Source organism: Erithacus rubecula (genome assembly GCF_903797595.1).
Source record: "Erithacus rubecula genome assembly, chromosome: 5".
In the NCBI taxonomy this organism is placed as follows: domain Eukaryota; kingdom Metazoa; phylum Chordata; class Aves; order Passeriformes; family Muscicapidae; genus Erithacus; species Erithacus rubecula.
Genome location: NC_136687.1, coordinates 36,044,809 through 36,062,973, shown reverse-complemented (window position 1 = coordinate 36,062,973; position 18,165 = coordinate 36,044,809). Strand labels below are relative to the sequence as shown.

General features: G+C 36.0%; 1 long non-coding RNA gene across 2 annotated transcripts; it reads right to left on the bottom strand.

The window, feature by feature from the left end:
- Nucleotides 1-11,481: 11,481 nt before the first annotated feature.
- On the bottom strand, nucleotides 11,482-16,763 carry LOC306802563. 2 transcript variants are annotated; one of them, XR_013774401.1, is made up of 3 exons: nucleotides 16,658-16,763; nucleotides 11,799-11,898; nucleotides 11,482-11,529 (listed from the first exon to the last, which is right to left on the bottom strand). It is a non-coding gene; the product is annotated as an uncharacterized lncRNA (long non-coding RNA). The 2 variants fall into 2 exon arrangements; XR_013774402.1 differs by lacking the exon at nucleotides 11,482-11,529 and having other exon boundaries at nucleotides 11,610-11,898.
- Nucleotides 16,764-18,165: the final 1,402 nt, after the last annotated feature.

The following is an 18,165-nucleotide window of genomic DNA, read 5'->3' as shown; positions in this document are numbered from 1 at the left end:
ACATCCTACATTGATCCAAATGTAATATTTAGGAGCACTTGTCCCTACCATCACTTTTGTCTACCGAAAAAAATTCTCTTGGGCTATACAAAAATATTAATGAAACTTTTAATTGCATTTCTAAACCTATATCATGTACCTAAATCTGCTTGACAGAGCTGAAAATCAGGTCACCTATTTAAAGTGTAAAATAAATTATTCAGAGAGAACATCTGCAAAATTATAACCTATTTCTTCTTTTCTATCTTCTGCTTTTAAGCATTCCTCCCACAACCATTTTGATTTCTTTTCTGTCTTTCTGTTTTTCAAACAAATAGTATTAATAGAAAAGAATTACACCATACATTTATCCTAGAATAATAAAAAAATTTTGATATCAATTATATGTAAAATGTATGCTCTAGGGTAAGAAAAATATATTCATTTCTACATTGGTCCACTCAAGCCAGGGATTTGGCTAAGTAAAATGAAAGAAAATAAAAAATGTAGGCAAAGACGTGTGTATACACAAAGTGAGTATGCACAGAAGCCATTGTCAAACTGAAAGTTTGACAGAAAGGTACAGACTTTGTCCAAAAGAGCATCTTATTGCCAGAAATTTTCTTAACTTATCAAGATGATCATCAGTGATGATTGGCTAATGGTGATCATACTTTTCAATGTAAATTATGGCTAGGTCCAAATAGTGATTTAATGACATCAAATTCAGTATTAATGCTGTAATTACTTCCTTCACTGTGTGCTGATAGGCAGATATTCATCAGGTAATGCTCACAGCAGCATGTCAGCTTCTCATGCCATAAAACAAGCTATAAAAATACCAATCTATAAAAGAACCTTAAAGAGAGATTTATTAAAACTCATCCATAATTTTCATGGCTTTTCTGAGCTTGTGACCTATCCTCTTACAGCAACACAGTTGCCTCTGATCAACATTGCTTTTAACTGAAAGTGTCTCCAGCTTATTATTCTGAAGAGATATTTGTGAGGACTATAGAATGGGAAGCACAATTAGAAAACAGCTGTTGTTTAGCATTTGCCATAAAACTTCAAGATTCCTAGTAGGTGTTCTTTAGAAAAAAAGTCAATTAGTAATTTAGAGCAGAACAGAACTCATCACAATTTCTGTTCTCAGTAGCACCAGGGGACTTCTCTTTGATTAGAATACTCACGGTGGGGACTTCCTTTGTATCCTTCATAATGGAGTTTATGTTGTAAAGACCTTTTTTTTTTTTTCCTAACACTACAAAACTCAGAGCACTGAGACAGCTCTGTCTCTCATCTTTATCTCAAAGGACACAGATAAAGTTTGTTGTCAAATTAGTCAGTAAGGATGGAGGATAATCCCTAGCAGAGAGGCTGTTAGGCAGATCAAAGATGAAAGTGTCTAAACATAGGGCTCATCTATGTAATTAATTGTGTTCATGCAGAAGTGCTGAACCACTAGCAAAGTCCCTCCATCCCAGGATATTGATCTAGAGGAAACAAACTACATCCTATCTGGCAATTACCTAGAGATTACCTCTTAATATCTCAGCTAGGCATCCAGGGGAGCAGAAAATCACAAGGAGTATATACAGAATATATCTCCAGCCACTGCAAAGAGCAGCCCCAGTGGTTCCACCAGCACTGAATTCAATCAGATTAAAAAACAGCTGCCACATGCTTTCAGGTGGGTGGTATTTAAAGGCATTCACCATTCCTCACATACTGCTTCTGCTTGGCCAGAAGAAATTTAAGAGTAAAACTGATTACTCATCATTGTTGAGCAGCAGATCTGACAATGCAAAAACATGAAATCCAACATTAATAAATTAGAGGATCAGATTTGTAGGCAAAAGATACTTGGCACACTGACCTCCACATTAGAGGCTGATAGAAAACTATACTGTTTGCCAATATTATTAAATCAAGCATATTATACTACTCAATTAAAAGGGCTGCTTCAGTATCTTCACAAACTAGAGGCTGTTAATTTGCAGTGATAGGAGAACACTGACCTAATTTCTGCCTGCTGTAAACAAAGATTTGTTTAATTATATACCAAGATTTGGCATATACCTAACAAGCATTAAAGCATGCACTCTTATTCAGAATACTTGTAACATCACACAGCAAAGTGTTTTTAAGATACCTGAATTCACAACAGCTGGTTTCACCAAACTGTGACTGACTGCAAGCTGTGATCTAAATCTTCCCATGGTTGCCCATTGCAGCTTTGCATTCAAGCTGATGAACAGTGATGCTGGCTAGGACAAGAGCCCACTGCAATGGTCACAGGGCCCTCATTAGGGGCCCTACACTTAAGGACACGAGCTGTAGAGGAGACTCACTGCTGCTGTGTTCCCTGTCCCAGGTGCTGGACACAGTGAGGATGGCTTTGCCAGTGCCTGTAGAAGAAATGGTCGTGCTCAGCACTGTGGGCAGAGATCAGGCTACTCAACAAGCATCTGACACCCCCTCGTTCTTCCACATTGATTATTAGACCTTTATATCTCTGGTACAACTTCTAGAAGAAATGAGATGAGTCATTCTAAGCTAGCTCCTTCTCTTTGTCTTGGCAAAGACAGTAGAGGTTTACTTTCAGTGCTTGATCATCTTTGAGACACACAGTGTCCCACTGAGCTTATTTCAATATTTCCTGTTAAACACATACATGATGCTGCAAGAGAACACCACAAACTGATGTTCTGTGCAATCAAATAACAGCTTCAATGCAATACAGAGAGGGTTTCTTTCCCAGAAGTTGTGTTGCAGAGAATCTGACATTAATTTTTATTTGTGTTGGATTTTTTTTGTAGAAAGGATGCTGAATCAATAATTTACTGCTGAATGTTTGGAGGGTACTAGCAGAGCTACTTCAATTGGAAAGAAACTAAGGTCTTTACATATATAAAAAGTGTAAAGAATAAGGAATATTCTATGGGTTTTTCATTTACTAGCTGAGCAAGACACAGGCAGGAATGTAACCAAATAAGATAGCTAAATAGTAAAGTTGTTCTTTTATTTATTTACCCAGCACTTACTATCATTGCCTGTGGTTTAATTTGCAATGATATTAATGAGGCATATATTAAAAAAAAATACCAGAAGCTCTTCAGAAGATTGCCTAATATGAATTGATAATGTAAGGAGTTAGTAATATCTGTCCACAGTATTGTTAGGGCATACTAAACCATGAACATTTTCATTCATTTGTAGTCAGAAGTTCCAACCCATGTAAAACTTAAAAATGCTTAAATAACAATAACAAGGCATCAGTACAGCCTCAGTCTAACTGAGGGGATGACATAGCTCTCCAGTTTGGCAGCTGCTGCTGGAGTAGCACAATTTGGTTATCTAATGTTCAGCAATTCATCCTGTATCAGAATTTTTTCTGTTATTTTTCTATAAGTTTTGCTAAATAAAATTGGAAAAAAAAAAAGTGTTATCAGCTGACTAAAGTAACATTTTAATTCTCTAAGAAACTCAGTATGAAGTTCTAGTAAGGTATCATTATAAAATAAGGCCACCAAAAGCATTTTATGCACTGCTGCATAAGAATGCAACCCTTTGAAAATGTTTCTATGTCACAGAACCATGTTATTTCATGAGTTCCTGCAGACTAAAAAGAACCACTGTAACATCAGAAATGTGTGCATGTGGATTTTAGGAAAACAAGTTTGTCATGTAATGTTTTTTGATTTTTCTCAGATTTAGGTTTTTTTCTAATATCCCCATTTTATTTTCCTCATCCAAGATACAAATTTGCTTGTGAAGAAAATCAAAAGCCAAATTAGAAGTATAAACAGAGTAACTACATTTTCAGCCACCTAAGTACTTCCTGCATTTTTATTTGCAATGCCTTGAAGAAGGAGAACGTTGTAGGAAGAATCCTAGCATCTACATGATGAAGAAAACTCAATAGCACTTCACCCTGATGAAGTGTAATTTCTTCCTGTGTCCTAGCTTCTGCAGGTATTTAATATGCAAAAGCTGAAACAGGTGGAACAAGCTGAAAAACTACAGATATCTCCAGGTAGAAGCAGCCACCGCAGAAGGAATCCAGCAAAATCTAGAACCATAAAAAATCGGCACAGGTCTGAATGAAACCTTACATCTGGAGTGTAACATGCTGTAAATGTCCCAGTCACAAGCACAGTCAAATAAATACTTGATACATTATGCCAAAAAGTGTGTTGTAGTTTTTTTTTTAAAGCAGCTTACAGTGATTGCATTTATAGAAGAGATAATTTCAATTATTGCCAGAAGTGAAATTTCCACTGATTAAGAAGGTTTTAGGGAGGCATAACCAGAGAAAGATGGAATGGAGTGAGCTCTGTTCATAAATACTTTCAGACTGTCAGGACTGACAATCATTTCAAGACTGCTGGTTAATTAAAATACCACTGCTCATGCAGATTAGTATATTCTGGTTAAGGCTTCATGACTCTCATTCAATTCTCTTTCACACATAAAATTGTCAAATAGTTGAATTTCTGTTCTGCTAAAAATCCTTGTTTCCTATTTCTGTTATAAATAATATTTATTTTTGTTCTTGTATGAATTTTATTGGCAGGTAAGGTAGGGAGAATTTGTGGAGGTTTTCTTTGCAATAATGGAAAAGTCTTAGTAAACTTTCACCTATGTGAATAGAAAAAAAAAAGAACTCTAAAAAACTTTGACTATTCCTCACTGCAATTCTTTCAAGTGGTTAATAACAGGGTTTTATCTCCTTTCATATTTAAAATCAATTGCTTAAAGGAATATCATCCAAGAAACAGTCCAGAAGAAGGTCTTTGGTTTGGAAAACATGTTATCTTATATAATATGATTTATACTATGAAATATCTGTGTTGTGAATAATCAATGCAGTGAAAGCTTTTCTAGTAATAGCTCTACCAAATTGGGTAATTCTACTCTAAAATATTATTTGTTTCACATCATTTTGTGTCATCTTTATGATGTATTTCACATCTGCTTGTATTCTATTATGCAATTTTCAGACTTCACTGCTGCATATTGATATGAGATTTGATACTAAGTATCATAAAATAGTACTCTGTAAGTAAATTACACCAATTTCAAAACAAGTAAGACATAAAAAACTACATTTATTGCCTCTTCATGTGCTATGACATGCCAGAGAAGTTCACTCAGCAGTGATGGTTGTCCTGCTTACTTTTGGGTATATTGCTAAGCAAACTTCTATTGACTTGAGCTTATGGAGTAACTACATGTTAATTACTTCTCAATCACCTGTGAAACTGCTTTTCTTAGTGCATCACATTACAATCCCATTAAAGCAGATGTACCTTCTCTTTAAGTTAAAAAGCCCAAGTTGAAGGTAAGGGTTTTCAAGCAGGATCTATTACCCATCATTTCACCAAAAAAGGGCTCTCAGAAAAAAATCACATTATATTTTGCATGAATACAAAATGCAAAAAGAAGTATACATAATTTATTTTAGCTTCTTGGTCCAACATAATGGAATCCCCTGAAGTCAAATATCATCTGGTAATATTGTTGTTCAACTTGTTGCCCGAGAACAACAGGGTTTGAATGGCCTGGGACCATTAATTGCCTCAGCACATTGCTCTGGAAGATTAGCACAGACAGAGAGTTTTAATTCAGGAATGTAGATGACTGAACCAACACCTTTCCCATATTCACATGGGGTTACATTAGCACCTCTTGTCAAGGAAAGAGTGGGAATTCCTGGTTTCTGCTCCCTTCTTCCTTGGGCATTGTATACCCAGGAATGCACATCAGGCTCTGTTGCTGCAGATCACCTTCTTCCTGGCTAACACAAAAAAGGATCAAACAGCTTGCAATTTAAAAAAAATGAACTTATGTACAATAATCAGCTCTTTGAAGCACTTGAACTTATATGAAAAATGTATGAAGAACAAACTGAGAGTGAATGATGCAAAGAAACTGCTTGATGAGTTAAAACACAATCTTTGAATTATTTTAAGATGACTGTGACTTTAATTTGTTCTGTGATCTCTTTCTTTGGGTTCTATGGCCCTGAAAGTGGAATGATGTAATTCTTCCATAATTTGGTTATTTAGCACCAGGTTGTCATTGTGTCACTGACTGTGGCATCAGGGTCCACATAAAAAGCCAAGTAGTAATAAAAATGGTTTACCACATCTTCATGTGAAAAAATTTGGAAACATGCAATTTAGGAAGAATGGTGGCTCAATTAACAATGAGGGTAAAAAGTTTCACTATTTATGCAGGTAGTTATTATCACCTTTTACCCTACATGAAAATAAGGAGAGTTATGACTTTCTGCAACAGAGCACCATCCTCCAGATGTTTGTACAGCCATCTAAGCTTTTGTTTAAGCTTTTATAAAAGTATGAAGATGTCAAGGTACTGTAATAGCCCTTGAAGCAAAGAGTAGAGTAAACATACTTTCAGAAAGGTCAATCAATCATTTGCTGTAATTGTATTTCTATGTTTGAATGCTGCATCTAACTTTCTTGGCAAAGTTTCAGAAGATCCTTAAGACTCCTTTCTCTCATGCCTAGACTTCAGAGTAAAACCAGTGTGCTTGTTGCTGGGATTTTTTTTGACCCTTAACTTTATATTTTTAAGTTACATGAAAGAAGAGAGAAAAACAATATGCAAGGCTTGGGAAGTAGAATATAAGTACCCAGTGAGTACATCCCCAGGTGCAGGCTATTCATGCTTGAAGGCAACATAACTATTTTGGTCCTTTCTTGGAGGTTCCATCTCACAAATGCATTCAGAGTACAAAGACCAAGTAGTCAAAAGGATAAAAGCACTGCTGCCTTTGTCTGTTTGGAGGCCACAAACACTACAAGAGCCCGCTTCAGAAGCCAAGTTCTAGTCTAAAACAATAAAAAATGTCGTAAACAAAGCAGTCCTTGAAGAGACAGAAGAGGTTTGTGTTCAAATGTTGAGAGAAAACATGAAAATTTAGCCCTGGATGTTTCTCTCCCGAGAGTGAATCTCCAGTGTTTTACTGGAGTTTATACAAAGAATGAATAAATATAAGTTTTGCTTCAGTTGAGTAAGTAACGTTGCAAAGCTGAAATGGGAAAATAAGGGATGAAAGGAGGAGATTATTCAAAAGCTGAAATTTCTGTTCAGCTTGCATTTTCCACATCTATTGTTTCCTTCTTATTTCACAGGTCAAATATTGCTCAGATGAGCAGGCAAGAATTACTTAGACACACAGCATAGATTAAAATGGCAAACTGCCACAGTCTTTAGCGCAGAGGCACAGTACTGCAATCCTACAGAATTACAATTGAATCCTAGGTAGGTTTATAGGATAACACAGCTAAGGAGAAGGGGTGAAACCAAAATCTTTTTGTCCACTCAGCTTAAGTGTCATGCCAAAAGATAGGAGTTGTTTCCCCTAGGACCAAAGGTATGGCCTTTATGCAAAGCTCACTCATGCAGAAACCTCTTGAGAGACAGATCCTGGCACACTGATGAAAGGCTTGATGTCCTTTACTTTACTTCTGCTGGCTGCTGACACTGGATCTCACTTCCTCACCCCCACTTCAGGCAAGCAGCAATAGATATGAAAGAGTGTGGTTTTTATCTTAACACTATTAAAAGAGCCAAGCTGGTCAGCTCTAGCTCATCTAGCTGGCACTGTTACCACAGAGGGTCATTTTTCTTTAAATCACTATCTTCCAGGCCATCTTATATGAGGGCTAGTGAAAGAATCCTTAGTGCATCTCTAAGAAAGGACAGAGCTCACTCCTTCTCTCCTACCTAACAGGAGGAGGGCAGCAATGAATCTCTATTGTTCTGAGGACAAAATACATTCATTATAGTGATAACTCAAAACACCAGCACCCTAAAACTCCACTGCCTACTCATGGATGCAATAAAAGAGAGAGACTACTATGTTATGAAGGCTGGCACTCCCTTTTTTTACATATTTCACTGCTGCAAATTAAGGGCTACTAAAGAAGGCATAAAAGAGAGCTGTGCACGAGGCTAGGTAGCTGAAACTGAAGTTGTCTTCTAGAAGACCTAGCTTTTAAAAAGTTTGGGAAACCTTGCAGTAGTCACTGAGTGATATGAGCAAACAGCTCTAGAATGTAGAAAATGTTGGTAGAGAAAGCAATGTTAAGAATTGTTAGTCACTATTTAGATACCTTGAGGATGGGAAATTCCTTAAAAATTTTTTGCAAGAAATATTTATTTTTTCCACGCTAAATGTTGTCTCCTAATAGAATGAAATGTCTGATGTTTCATGGAAAACCTCCCTGTGGAATAATTTTGTACAGACTGCTAAATCTTGTGCAATTTATCCTCTACACATACAGAATATATTGCAAGTGTCAAAAATCCCCTACTTGGCAATAATACTAAATGTTTGAAATCTGGATTTGAAGTTTTAATTTTATAAGACAAAGCCAGTGGAATGATACAACTTAAATGAAGACCTAAGTAACATATTTCTGAATAAAATTACAACTGTTTGTACAGTACAAGTCTGATCCAGTCCAAACCTGGTATCAATCATGTTTGAGTGTTAACTGGCACATGGGCATGGGCTTTAGCACTTCAATCACTTTAGATTTGGTTTATGCTGCATATTAATAGGGGTAATCTGGTGTTTGATAGCAAATGATGGGGCTAATTTGGATTTGGATATATAGGCTAAATTTGACCTTTTTTATGTGCACTATCCTTGGTTAATCATCAAACCCTGACTAAACAAGGAGTCAGGGTTTCTACTCTGGCATAAAATTGCATTATCTAAAGGTCACCAAATATAGCTCATAAAGTTATTTTTTAAGTTTTCATTTTCAATAAGTAGATATATCTACCTGCCTGGCTTAGCTGCATTATATACTCAACATTTTTTGAAATGACAATTTTTCTAAAGGATTATCTTTTTATTTACATTTCTTTTTATTCATCACCGCAGTCTGCTTCTTATTACAAGGAAGAAAATGCTTTTTCCATTTAACAAAACCCTTCATTTTTTGTGACTTAACATCTCTGACAGAGAAAAGTTTTACCCTCAAATGTTTTGCAGTCAATGGATTAAGGCCATTAGTTTCTTTCTTTAAGTTTCCTTTGGGGTTTTATTTTTGGTTATTTTGGGGTGGTTTTTTGTCAAAATCAAACTAATGACAAATATAAAGTCCATTCATTTAGACCAGTAAGAACTAAAAGACTCATCACTAGCTTCATTTTCAGGACATGTCTCAGGGCAGAAGGGACCAATGCAGTCACCAGGGCAGGTTTTGGCTCCCCAGCTGCAACCCAAAGGACTTGATGCTACAGGTAATCATGAGAGAAACTTTTGCAGAAAAGACTTTTGGTCAGATTATCCCTGAGAGTTGTCTAACTTCTTTTTCCTTTGCATCCCTTCAAAGGTCATTGTGATAGTTCTCTCACTTTCACTTACATTAGATAAAATAGTTTAACTGCTTTTAATATTAAAAGCTGAAAAATTAAACAGCATGGCAATCTGCATGCTGAGAATATAATATGGAATCACCAGAGCAAATATGTTTGATATGCAAATACTCTACCACAGCTCAAGATGCCTCTCTGCCTTTTTCAAGAAGCACCTCAATTCCATACAAAAGGCAGTCTGCTGGAGTTTTGATTGTGCTTGTTACAGATATTATGCCATCTCACAGGCATAATGGTACTGAATTCATGGTATGCTCTGTGCTTGCAAAATCACATCTGAGCAAACTAGAGTATCTGCTTAGCATTGTCTCTAATGTGAAACTGCAGACTGGTTGAAAAAAATATTATCATTAACTTATCTTTGCTTTTCACTAATTCTTCAACATTTACCTGCCCCCCAGACTGTCTGCATTGAGGCAAATGAAAGACATGTTGTATATGGTGTTTAGGGTCCAGAGCACAAGTCTTATGAGAAGCAGTTGAGGGAACTGGGGCTGTTTAGTCTGGAGAAAAGGCTTCTGAGGGGAGACCCTATTGCTCTCCACAACTACTTGAAATGTGGTCATAATGAAATGGTTATTTCCTCTTTCCCCAGGTAGCAAGTGATAGGATGAGAGGAAACAGCCTCCACTTTCTCAAGGAGAGGTTTGCAGTGCATATTAGGAAAATACACTTCATCAAAAGGGTTGTCAAGCACTGGAACAGGCTGCTTAGGGACGTGGTTGAGTTATCATCCCTTGAGGTCTTTAAAAGACCTGTAGATGTGGCACTTATCAATATGGCTTAGTAATGGGCTTGGCAGTGCTGGGTTTCTGGTTGGACTTGGTAACATAAGTGAGTCTATATATTACTTCAGGATCTTGAAGAGCACCAGGTATGGGCACCACAAATATATGCTTCTCCCTGAACCCCAGCACTACACAAAACACATGCCATTGTGCACATGAGCACCTCAGCTACTCCACTTCTACTTCAGAGAAAAGAACCACAGAAAAACTTAGAAAAGATCTCTGGAGACTGTAATCGGAGCAACTCAGCACTTAATAAGTCTTCCTGTGATCCTACCAGATAAAGTCCCGTCCACAGCCTCTTGAGCAGTGTGTTTCAGGGCTTGGCCCTCCCATGGCTCCCAGCACTCCAGTGAAATTATGTTCTTTGCTACAAAGATTCAGAAATGAATACATGAAAAAAATTGGGGACTTCATCTGCACATACAACTAATTTGATCTCAGCCACAATATAGCTGCAACATTATATATTATGCATAAAGTAGTTACAGTAACACCATAAAACTAAGAAACCAAATCTGAAAAACCATTTTTGTCATATCCTGTAATCTGTGCATATTTTAAAACTCAGATTTCTTAAAGAAAAGTAAACTAATTTTCTGCTATCCCTTTGTGATTTCTTGACTACAGCTCTTTATATTCAGTAGTGATTTCAAGACTTCAGATAAAAATTACTTTCCTGATATTTTCTGAAATATGCTATTAAATCTGTTTGAAAGAGATTATATTAGCCATAGAGAGTTTTAAACCTCTGTTCACAAATTAAATTTTCTGAAGACAGTCACAATTATGAAAAAATAATGCATGCTTATCCCTCAATGCAAGATTCATGCTTAAACACTACCCTTTTGCATGGCAAAAATTTTTTACAGAAAGTTCACAGAATTAGTTTTCATTATGTAAATATCAGGCTGTTTTTCTTGCCAAAGGTATGTTTCATAAAGGTTTGTAGTCTTTTTCACATGTTAACCAAGAGCCATTATAATATTTTTTTTCTCTGTATCTATTTTCACATGATAGTTCAGTCCCATAGTTGCCACTTGTTCCAGGCTACCTGTTTAGAGATATGAGGACAAATTATGTAAAACACAATTAATCATTTTCCTCTCAATCTTAGAATTAAGGGCAATCCAGTTTGAAGACCAGACCAAAGTTTAGACTTCACTTCCCATTAATGTGAAGATAACCAAGTTAATGAAAGTTTCTCCATATTTCAGTGGATGATGATCATGATTTCACAAAGTTACTCACACACTTGATAAGACTTTTTCCCTTTTTAGCTGAAGGACTACTTCTTAATGTCACAGCTCCTCCACCTTTAATTCTGGTAGTAGCACTGAAACCCAAAAAACCAAAGGAGCACAGCTGAACACCACCACACAACAAAAAAATTTAAAAACAAAATAAAGCAGAAAAAACCCAGAAAATAAAATATGATACAATACAATGCGATATGATATGATTCAATAATGATATTCTGCACTGAGTGCCTCCAGTGCTTATGTGCTATATAATACAATCCATGAAAACCCAGAATTCTGTGGATTTTGTGAATCCATTTTTGGAGATTTAAGATATTGCTTTAGAGATTTCACTTTTTACAACTACTTGAAATTTTGTTGAATGTCCAGTAATCTTCAAAGGTTCTGATTAATTTTTGTTGTGGAGAAGGCTGATGACTTCATGTTACACAATCAGAGGAGTTCTGGTTCAACAACAAAGAGAAAGATTTTGTTATTTCTGTTCTGTTTACAATACCATTAACCCTTATATCAAGACTTAAATGAGTATTTATTTAACACTGAATTCCCATCTTCCATTGCATTGTACAAAAAGAAGACATGCCTTAATTAAAAGGAGGATGGACTTATGTGAAAGTGGTAGGTCTTTGATTGTTAGTGCAGAGGGATATGAATTGCACTGATTAAAATAGAACGTTGATAAGGACAGGCTATAAATCTGAAAGTGAGTTGCCCTGGAGATGGGTTTTAGAAATAATTTTGCACATAAACCAAGGATCTGACAGTAAAAACAGTGACAGCATTGCTTTACACAATGTAAAAGAGGAAGAGATGTTTCTTTAGAAAGCTAAAGAAGAAATTCACCTTCTTTATAGCAAATATATACTTAGATTTAGAAATACCTGCATTTCAAACATTAGCAGGGAAAGAAATTATCATTAAATAGATGACAGAGTTTGATTATAACATGAATATGACAAAAAAGAAAAGGACAAGAAATGATTGCTGAAATACAGCATTTAAAAAAAGGTAACTTTCAGAAATAGTGCTTGTTGTATTTGAAAACTGAGTTAAGCTCATTTTGCATGAAACAAAGGCTCAAAATTAAGGTTTTTATAGCACATCCCCTTATTAGGCATTCTTTTCTTGATTCAGAACTGAGTGGCACTATTAGGAGAGCTGTAAAACAAAGCCTCTTTCAGAAGCTCTTCCTAGAGGTGCAAGTGATGTAATGACCCTCAACCAGACAAGCTTGCATTTTAGTCTAGACTGAGAGGACAGTGTAAAATTATATCATAAGTCAGCAGAGCCCTAACCCAGAAGGAAAAGAGAACAAGTCTCTCTGCCTGTACACATTGGAGGGTCGTAGAGCTGGCAATGCAGACAGACAAGCAGAGAGATTTGGAAGAGCTTTGCTGTGAAAATGCAAAGCTTCAGAAACTCTCCAATATAAAAGGCAGGAAGTCACAGAATTAAGAAAACAGAAACAGGGAAGAACTGAGAATAGAGTGAAGGAGGCCATAATACAAAGGAACATGGTAGCCAGATAAGTACTTTGTTGTCAGTGGTAGAGAGGGGAAGCCAGCATTAAAGAGGAGAGTGAGGGTGAATCCAGCTAGCATGCTGGTTTTGGCAAAATATTCCAGCACCCCAAAGAATGTTTCTCTTTAAGAAGACTTTTTCTGCACAGCCTCTTAAGGGAAGAAGAAAGTGAAAAGGAAAATAAATGTGCTTCAGTAAAAGGAAAAAAGAAGAACAGGAAACATGAGATAAAACTGCAATAAAATGTACCGCACTCAGCTTAAAATATTTTAAAAATAATCAATAGAATCAATAGTTAGTTTGATGGCTTCCACAACCACTGATCACACAACTTGAGGAATTCTAGTAAAGATGCTGATAATAATAGTTGTAACATTACAGGCCTGAAATAATGGAGGTGATGTTTTTCTGTTGTAATGCAAAGTAACACCTGCCATTTCTGCTTAGCAGAATTGATTGCATCGAAGATCATTTGTTCCTTTGAGCCAGTTATTATGTAGCCTTAATAATTTTACAAACACTAAATTTCAAAGCATGTTATTAAAGAATCCACTTTCTTCTGCAAAACTGCTGAAGGTTTAATTCAGAAAGGATAAAGGATTACTATCCATTTGACTCTGTGTTACTAGAACAAGCTGCTCCATCTTGGAATGTTTTAATTATGTAAATATGTGGTAATTTTTGATTCAAATAATGTTTTCTTTTACTCTAAATTTGGCAGTAATATTACTTTTAAAAAAATATCCCAAACAGTTATTTGGATAAATAATTGCTGCTTTGAAATAAATGCAAACACCAGAGTTGCACAGTAGAAGAATAAGCCAATTACTGCTCTTTAAAACATGCCAACAAAGCTGCACAATCAATGCTTTTCTGGATCTTTACTATTACCTATACTGAAAATGTGGCCAGTGTAAATATGTCAACTCAACTCTATTCAGTTTATACCTACTGACTAAAACAGTTTGGAAATGCATTATTGGTTCATAGTAAGTGAAGAATGAACATTTTTTGGTTATGGTTATAAGAACTGAGATGCCCAAAGTTCATGGTCAAACTTTAATCTACAGAGAATACCAGAAAAGTAACCAAAGAAAAAGAGAAGAGCCCTCTAAAAACATCACACAGAGACTTACAAAAACTCACAGAACCAAAATAATTATGCTGGAATGAGAAAACTGCACCAGAAACAAAACTTTCTCTGTAAACAAACTAAATATTGTGCTAAAAGAGCACATTAACCATACATTACTTCTGACCAGTAGTCTGAAAATCTTACACCTATGTACTTTGTGCCTATAGCAGGAAGAGATGATGCAAATATCCTGAAAAAAAGACTGAGATCAAAGTTTTACTTGGATCATCAGGTATGTCTGTTCAGGAGCTGTGATTCACTCCAGGTAAAGCAGATCTGCTTCCTGTTCTGCAAACACATTCTTGTCCAACAAGGTGTCTGGATATTGTTCAACAAGCCCACCATCAGAAACACCTCTTACTGCTACATTAAGTCTCAGAATGAAGGTTACTTAGTGCTGTAAGTAGATATACAGTAAAGAAAGAAACTTGCGAAGATAATAAAAGAGCCAAATTGAAAGCCCTGTCTTTTGGGAAAAAGATTAAGTGGAAATATGCATATAAAAAAACTGGTCTAATTTTATCATATATGAGTTTCCACAGAGGTATTTGAAAAACATTAATAAAATCCATTAAATAATTTTCTCATAAAGTCAGCAGTGGTTAAAAAATATTTTAAATGTATGATGAGCGATGTAGGTCAGCAGAAATTCACTTTCCCACTGGGATAAATGTGATCTATGTGTAGAGGTGCTGAGCAATATTTCCATTTAACCCAGCTGAATACATCCATTCTTCATAAACAAGAGAAGAGAAGAGAAGAGAAGAGAAGAGAAGAGAAGAGAAGAGAAGAGAAGAGAAGAGAAGAGAAGAGAAGAGAAGAGAAGAGAAGAGAAGAGAAGAGAAGAGAAGAGAAGAGAAGAGAAGAGAAGAGAAGAGAAGAGAAGAGAAGAGAAGAGAAGAGAAGAGAAGAGAAGAGAAGAGAAGAGAAGAGAAGAGAAGAGAAGAGATCTGAATAGTTTCAGGGTAAAGCACAACTGCTATTGCCAAAGGGGTAGTCAAAATATTCAATAATTGTAAGTTTTTCCAATATCTAGGACATTTTGTTCTGAAAAGTTTGCATTCAAACTACAAAAAACCACAGAATCACACTTGAAAAATTAGCAACCATTAAAAAAAAATTCAGAGTTACAGTTACAGAGACATCTCTAACAACAAAAGCTTATCTCAGGGATGAGACCCAAATTAAAAAGCAAACAGAGGTAAACACTTCCATGACCAGCCTTGAAAGTTTGCACCTCTGCAGGTTGTTCCCCAATCAATCTTTTAGCAATGGCTTGTGAGAGTTATGGTCTGCCCTATGCAAATCACAACTTCATCTGTTTCCCAGTTTGCTCCCCACATATTCACAACCATGGGTTGTTCACTCTCCCTTCTTTACTGATCACTACAGCTACATAGCCAATTACTCCTTTCATTTTCTAAAGAAATCTCTTGACATCCATGTTCTGCTTTTTGCCTACCTCTCCTCTGCACAGAACATTGGGAGGCTACCCTGCTAGCCGAACAGATGCACAGGACATGGCATTTCATTGCTCAGGCTAGTTTACAAATTTCTCAGTAGCTTGGGTATTATGAGTTAGTACATTTTGTAACAATTGATATGGAGCATCATAAACTCTCTGTATGGCTGCATCTCATCAGAATTTGGGATTGTACAGCTCTTCTACTGATATAAGAGACTTTGTAATTTTTTCAAACAGCATGTTTTTAAGCTCCACAAGTGCATTTCACATTTCTTAAATAAATACATAGTTTAAATTTAGCTAATTAAAGAAAGAGACAGATTTAAAACGTTTTCTATGGGTAAAATATTTCCACTCTGTACATAACAACAATTACAAAATGTGTGATTTAAAAAAAATTAATCAAACACTATAAAATACTCATTGCTGTTTTTATCATATATGATGATTCATTTGATTGTTTCCTTGAGAAAAACACTACTAAGTCTTTCCAGGGCCTCAAATTTATCTGCACCTAAAAATGTATCCCATCTTGTCAACATGCTGTCATTTATCCAGTTTTTCCCAAGTGTAGTTGAATGCAAATCACACCTTTCTCTGCAGTGCTGAGCTTGGCAAAAAGTACATCCACTAACCTGATGGCTAAGAATATTTGCAATTTCTTTTGTTTCTGTTGAATGCTTCTTATCAGTTTTTCTGTCAGAGATTCTTTGCACAGTACTCTCTATACTCAGTTTTGATTCCTCCTTTAAATTCTGGTATTATTGTTTTTCTGACAGCTATCTCCATTTTCCTTTAAGTGCAAGTATCCATTCATTTGCTGTCAGAGAATTCTCCTCCACAGCTTGTTACACCTTCCCATTTAGCATCTTCCAATACACCAAAAACCAAATGATATTGTTTTTACCCTTTCTTTCATCTATGCTCCAGATGACTTGTTTTGCAAACTGGTGATGAAAAGCCAATGTGGATTTTTGGCAACCTCCTGATTCAGCTCAGTTGGCACTGACTGTGTACCTAATGTGTAGCCTGCAAACCAAAGAGAGGAAGAAACATCCTTCTTTATGCTAGGGATGCTCACCAAACAGTCCAGCAAGTAGACACAGTCAGACAGTACCAGATTTTCACACTGCAGACATATTCGTTACCCTGCACACACTGCAGGTGTCACAGGAGAGGCAAATTTTAAAAAATTGTGAAAGGACACAAGTAGAACTGGGAATAAGGTTCTAATTTCTTAAACTCCAATTCACTATTCTAGCTATCAGCAAGAATTTCTCCTACTCTTTTGCCTCTGCTAAAGCAATTCAAAAGTACTCCTGTGCAGAGACCCAAGAAATTACACAGAAATTGTATCTCCTAATGTTTTGCTCTGATAGAAGACTGGGCACAGACATAGAAATTATTCTTGAAGGGATGAGATCACAACAACTATAATTGCCATTCAGTGGGAAGCAGTACATTGTTATAAATACTCTTTTAGTAGCACATCAGGCCATTTGCTGACTGACTTGTCTGTGACTCTCTTTGTGCTTGTAAAAATCACAGCACTGAGCTAAGCACACTGTGCTTTTACCATCTGGAACTGTAGCAGGGAGGCTACTTTAGTGTGACCTGTCCTACCAAACATTTTAGGTGATATGCCGATTTTTTGAAACACATGATCTCTCTCTTTCATCAACCATTTTATATTCTTCTGCTTCTAACAGTGCAGGAAAAAAAATGCTACTAACACTTTATTGATATTCGATATCCCTCTTTGTTGATATATTCATCTATGCAAAGCTTGTGCTGTTCATCTTTCTAGCAAAAATAATAAATGATTGATCACAGACTTCCAGTTAATTTTTTGGCCAATGATAAACAGAGTGATGTTTGCCTATTTTTAATACTGCCATTTAATAATCACCTCCCTGTTTTAAAGATGCTTTTTTTATCTTGTATTTCAAACAGCTATTTCATTACATACCTTTCAATGTGATAATAAGTGTGAAATATTAACATTAACAAATTCTTTGACTTGAAGTTTCCACAGTAACTTCCATCCATCACTTTGTGTGCTTTTGTTCTCTAATTTATGCATTCTTAACATACTCTTTCTGTTATTTTATAAACAACAAGTTAGGAAAAGAAATCTATATTCAAGCACTCAGAAATACGATAGGAAACCTGAACACACATCTCTTGAGATAAACAGAATTTCTCATTACATGCTTAGTATGCAAAGTTAAATTACTTTGCTGAAAGACAGATAAAGACAATGGTTTCTATTATTGCTGACACATTTTATTGCAACTCGAGGTTCCAAAAAGAGTAGAGAAAATTTTCTCTTATCAGCCTTCACCAGAAGTGAAGTATTACACTGTAGGGGACATGACACACTTTCATATTTTTGTTTTTTTCTCTGAGAAAAAGAAGGGTAAAAAGACAAAGAGGATGAGGTTAATTATGCAAGAAGAGGCATGGACAAGGCTTCTTGGGACTCCTTTGGCATCCAAGAAATGGCTAGCAAGGTTTTATCTCAAATGAGCTCCTCAGACACACAACTGTTTGCTAGGTCCTGATGAAAAGCAAACACATGTGTATGGG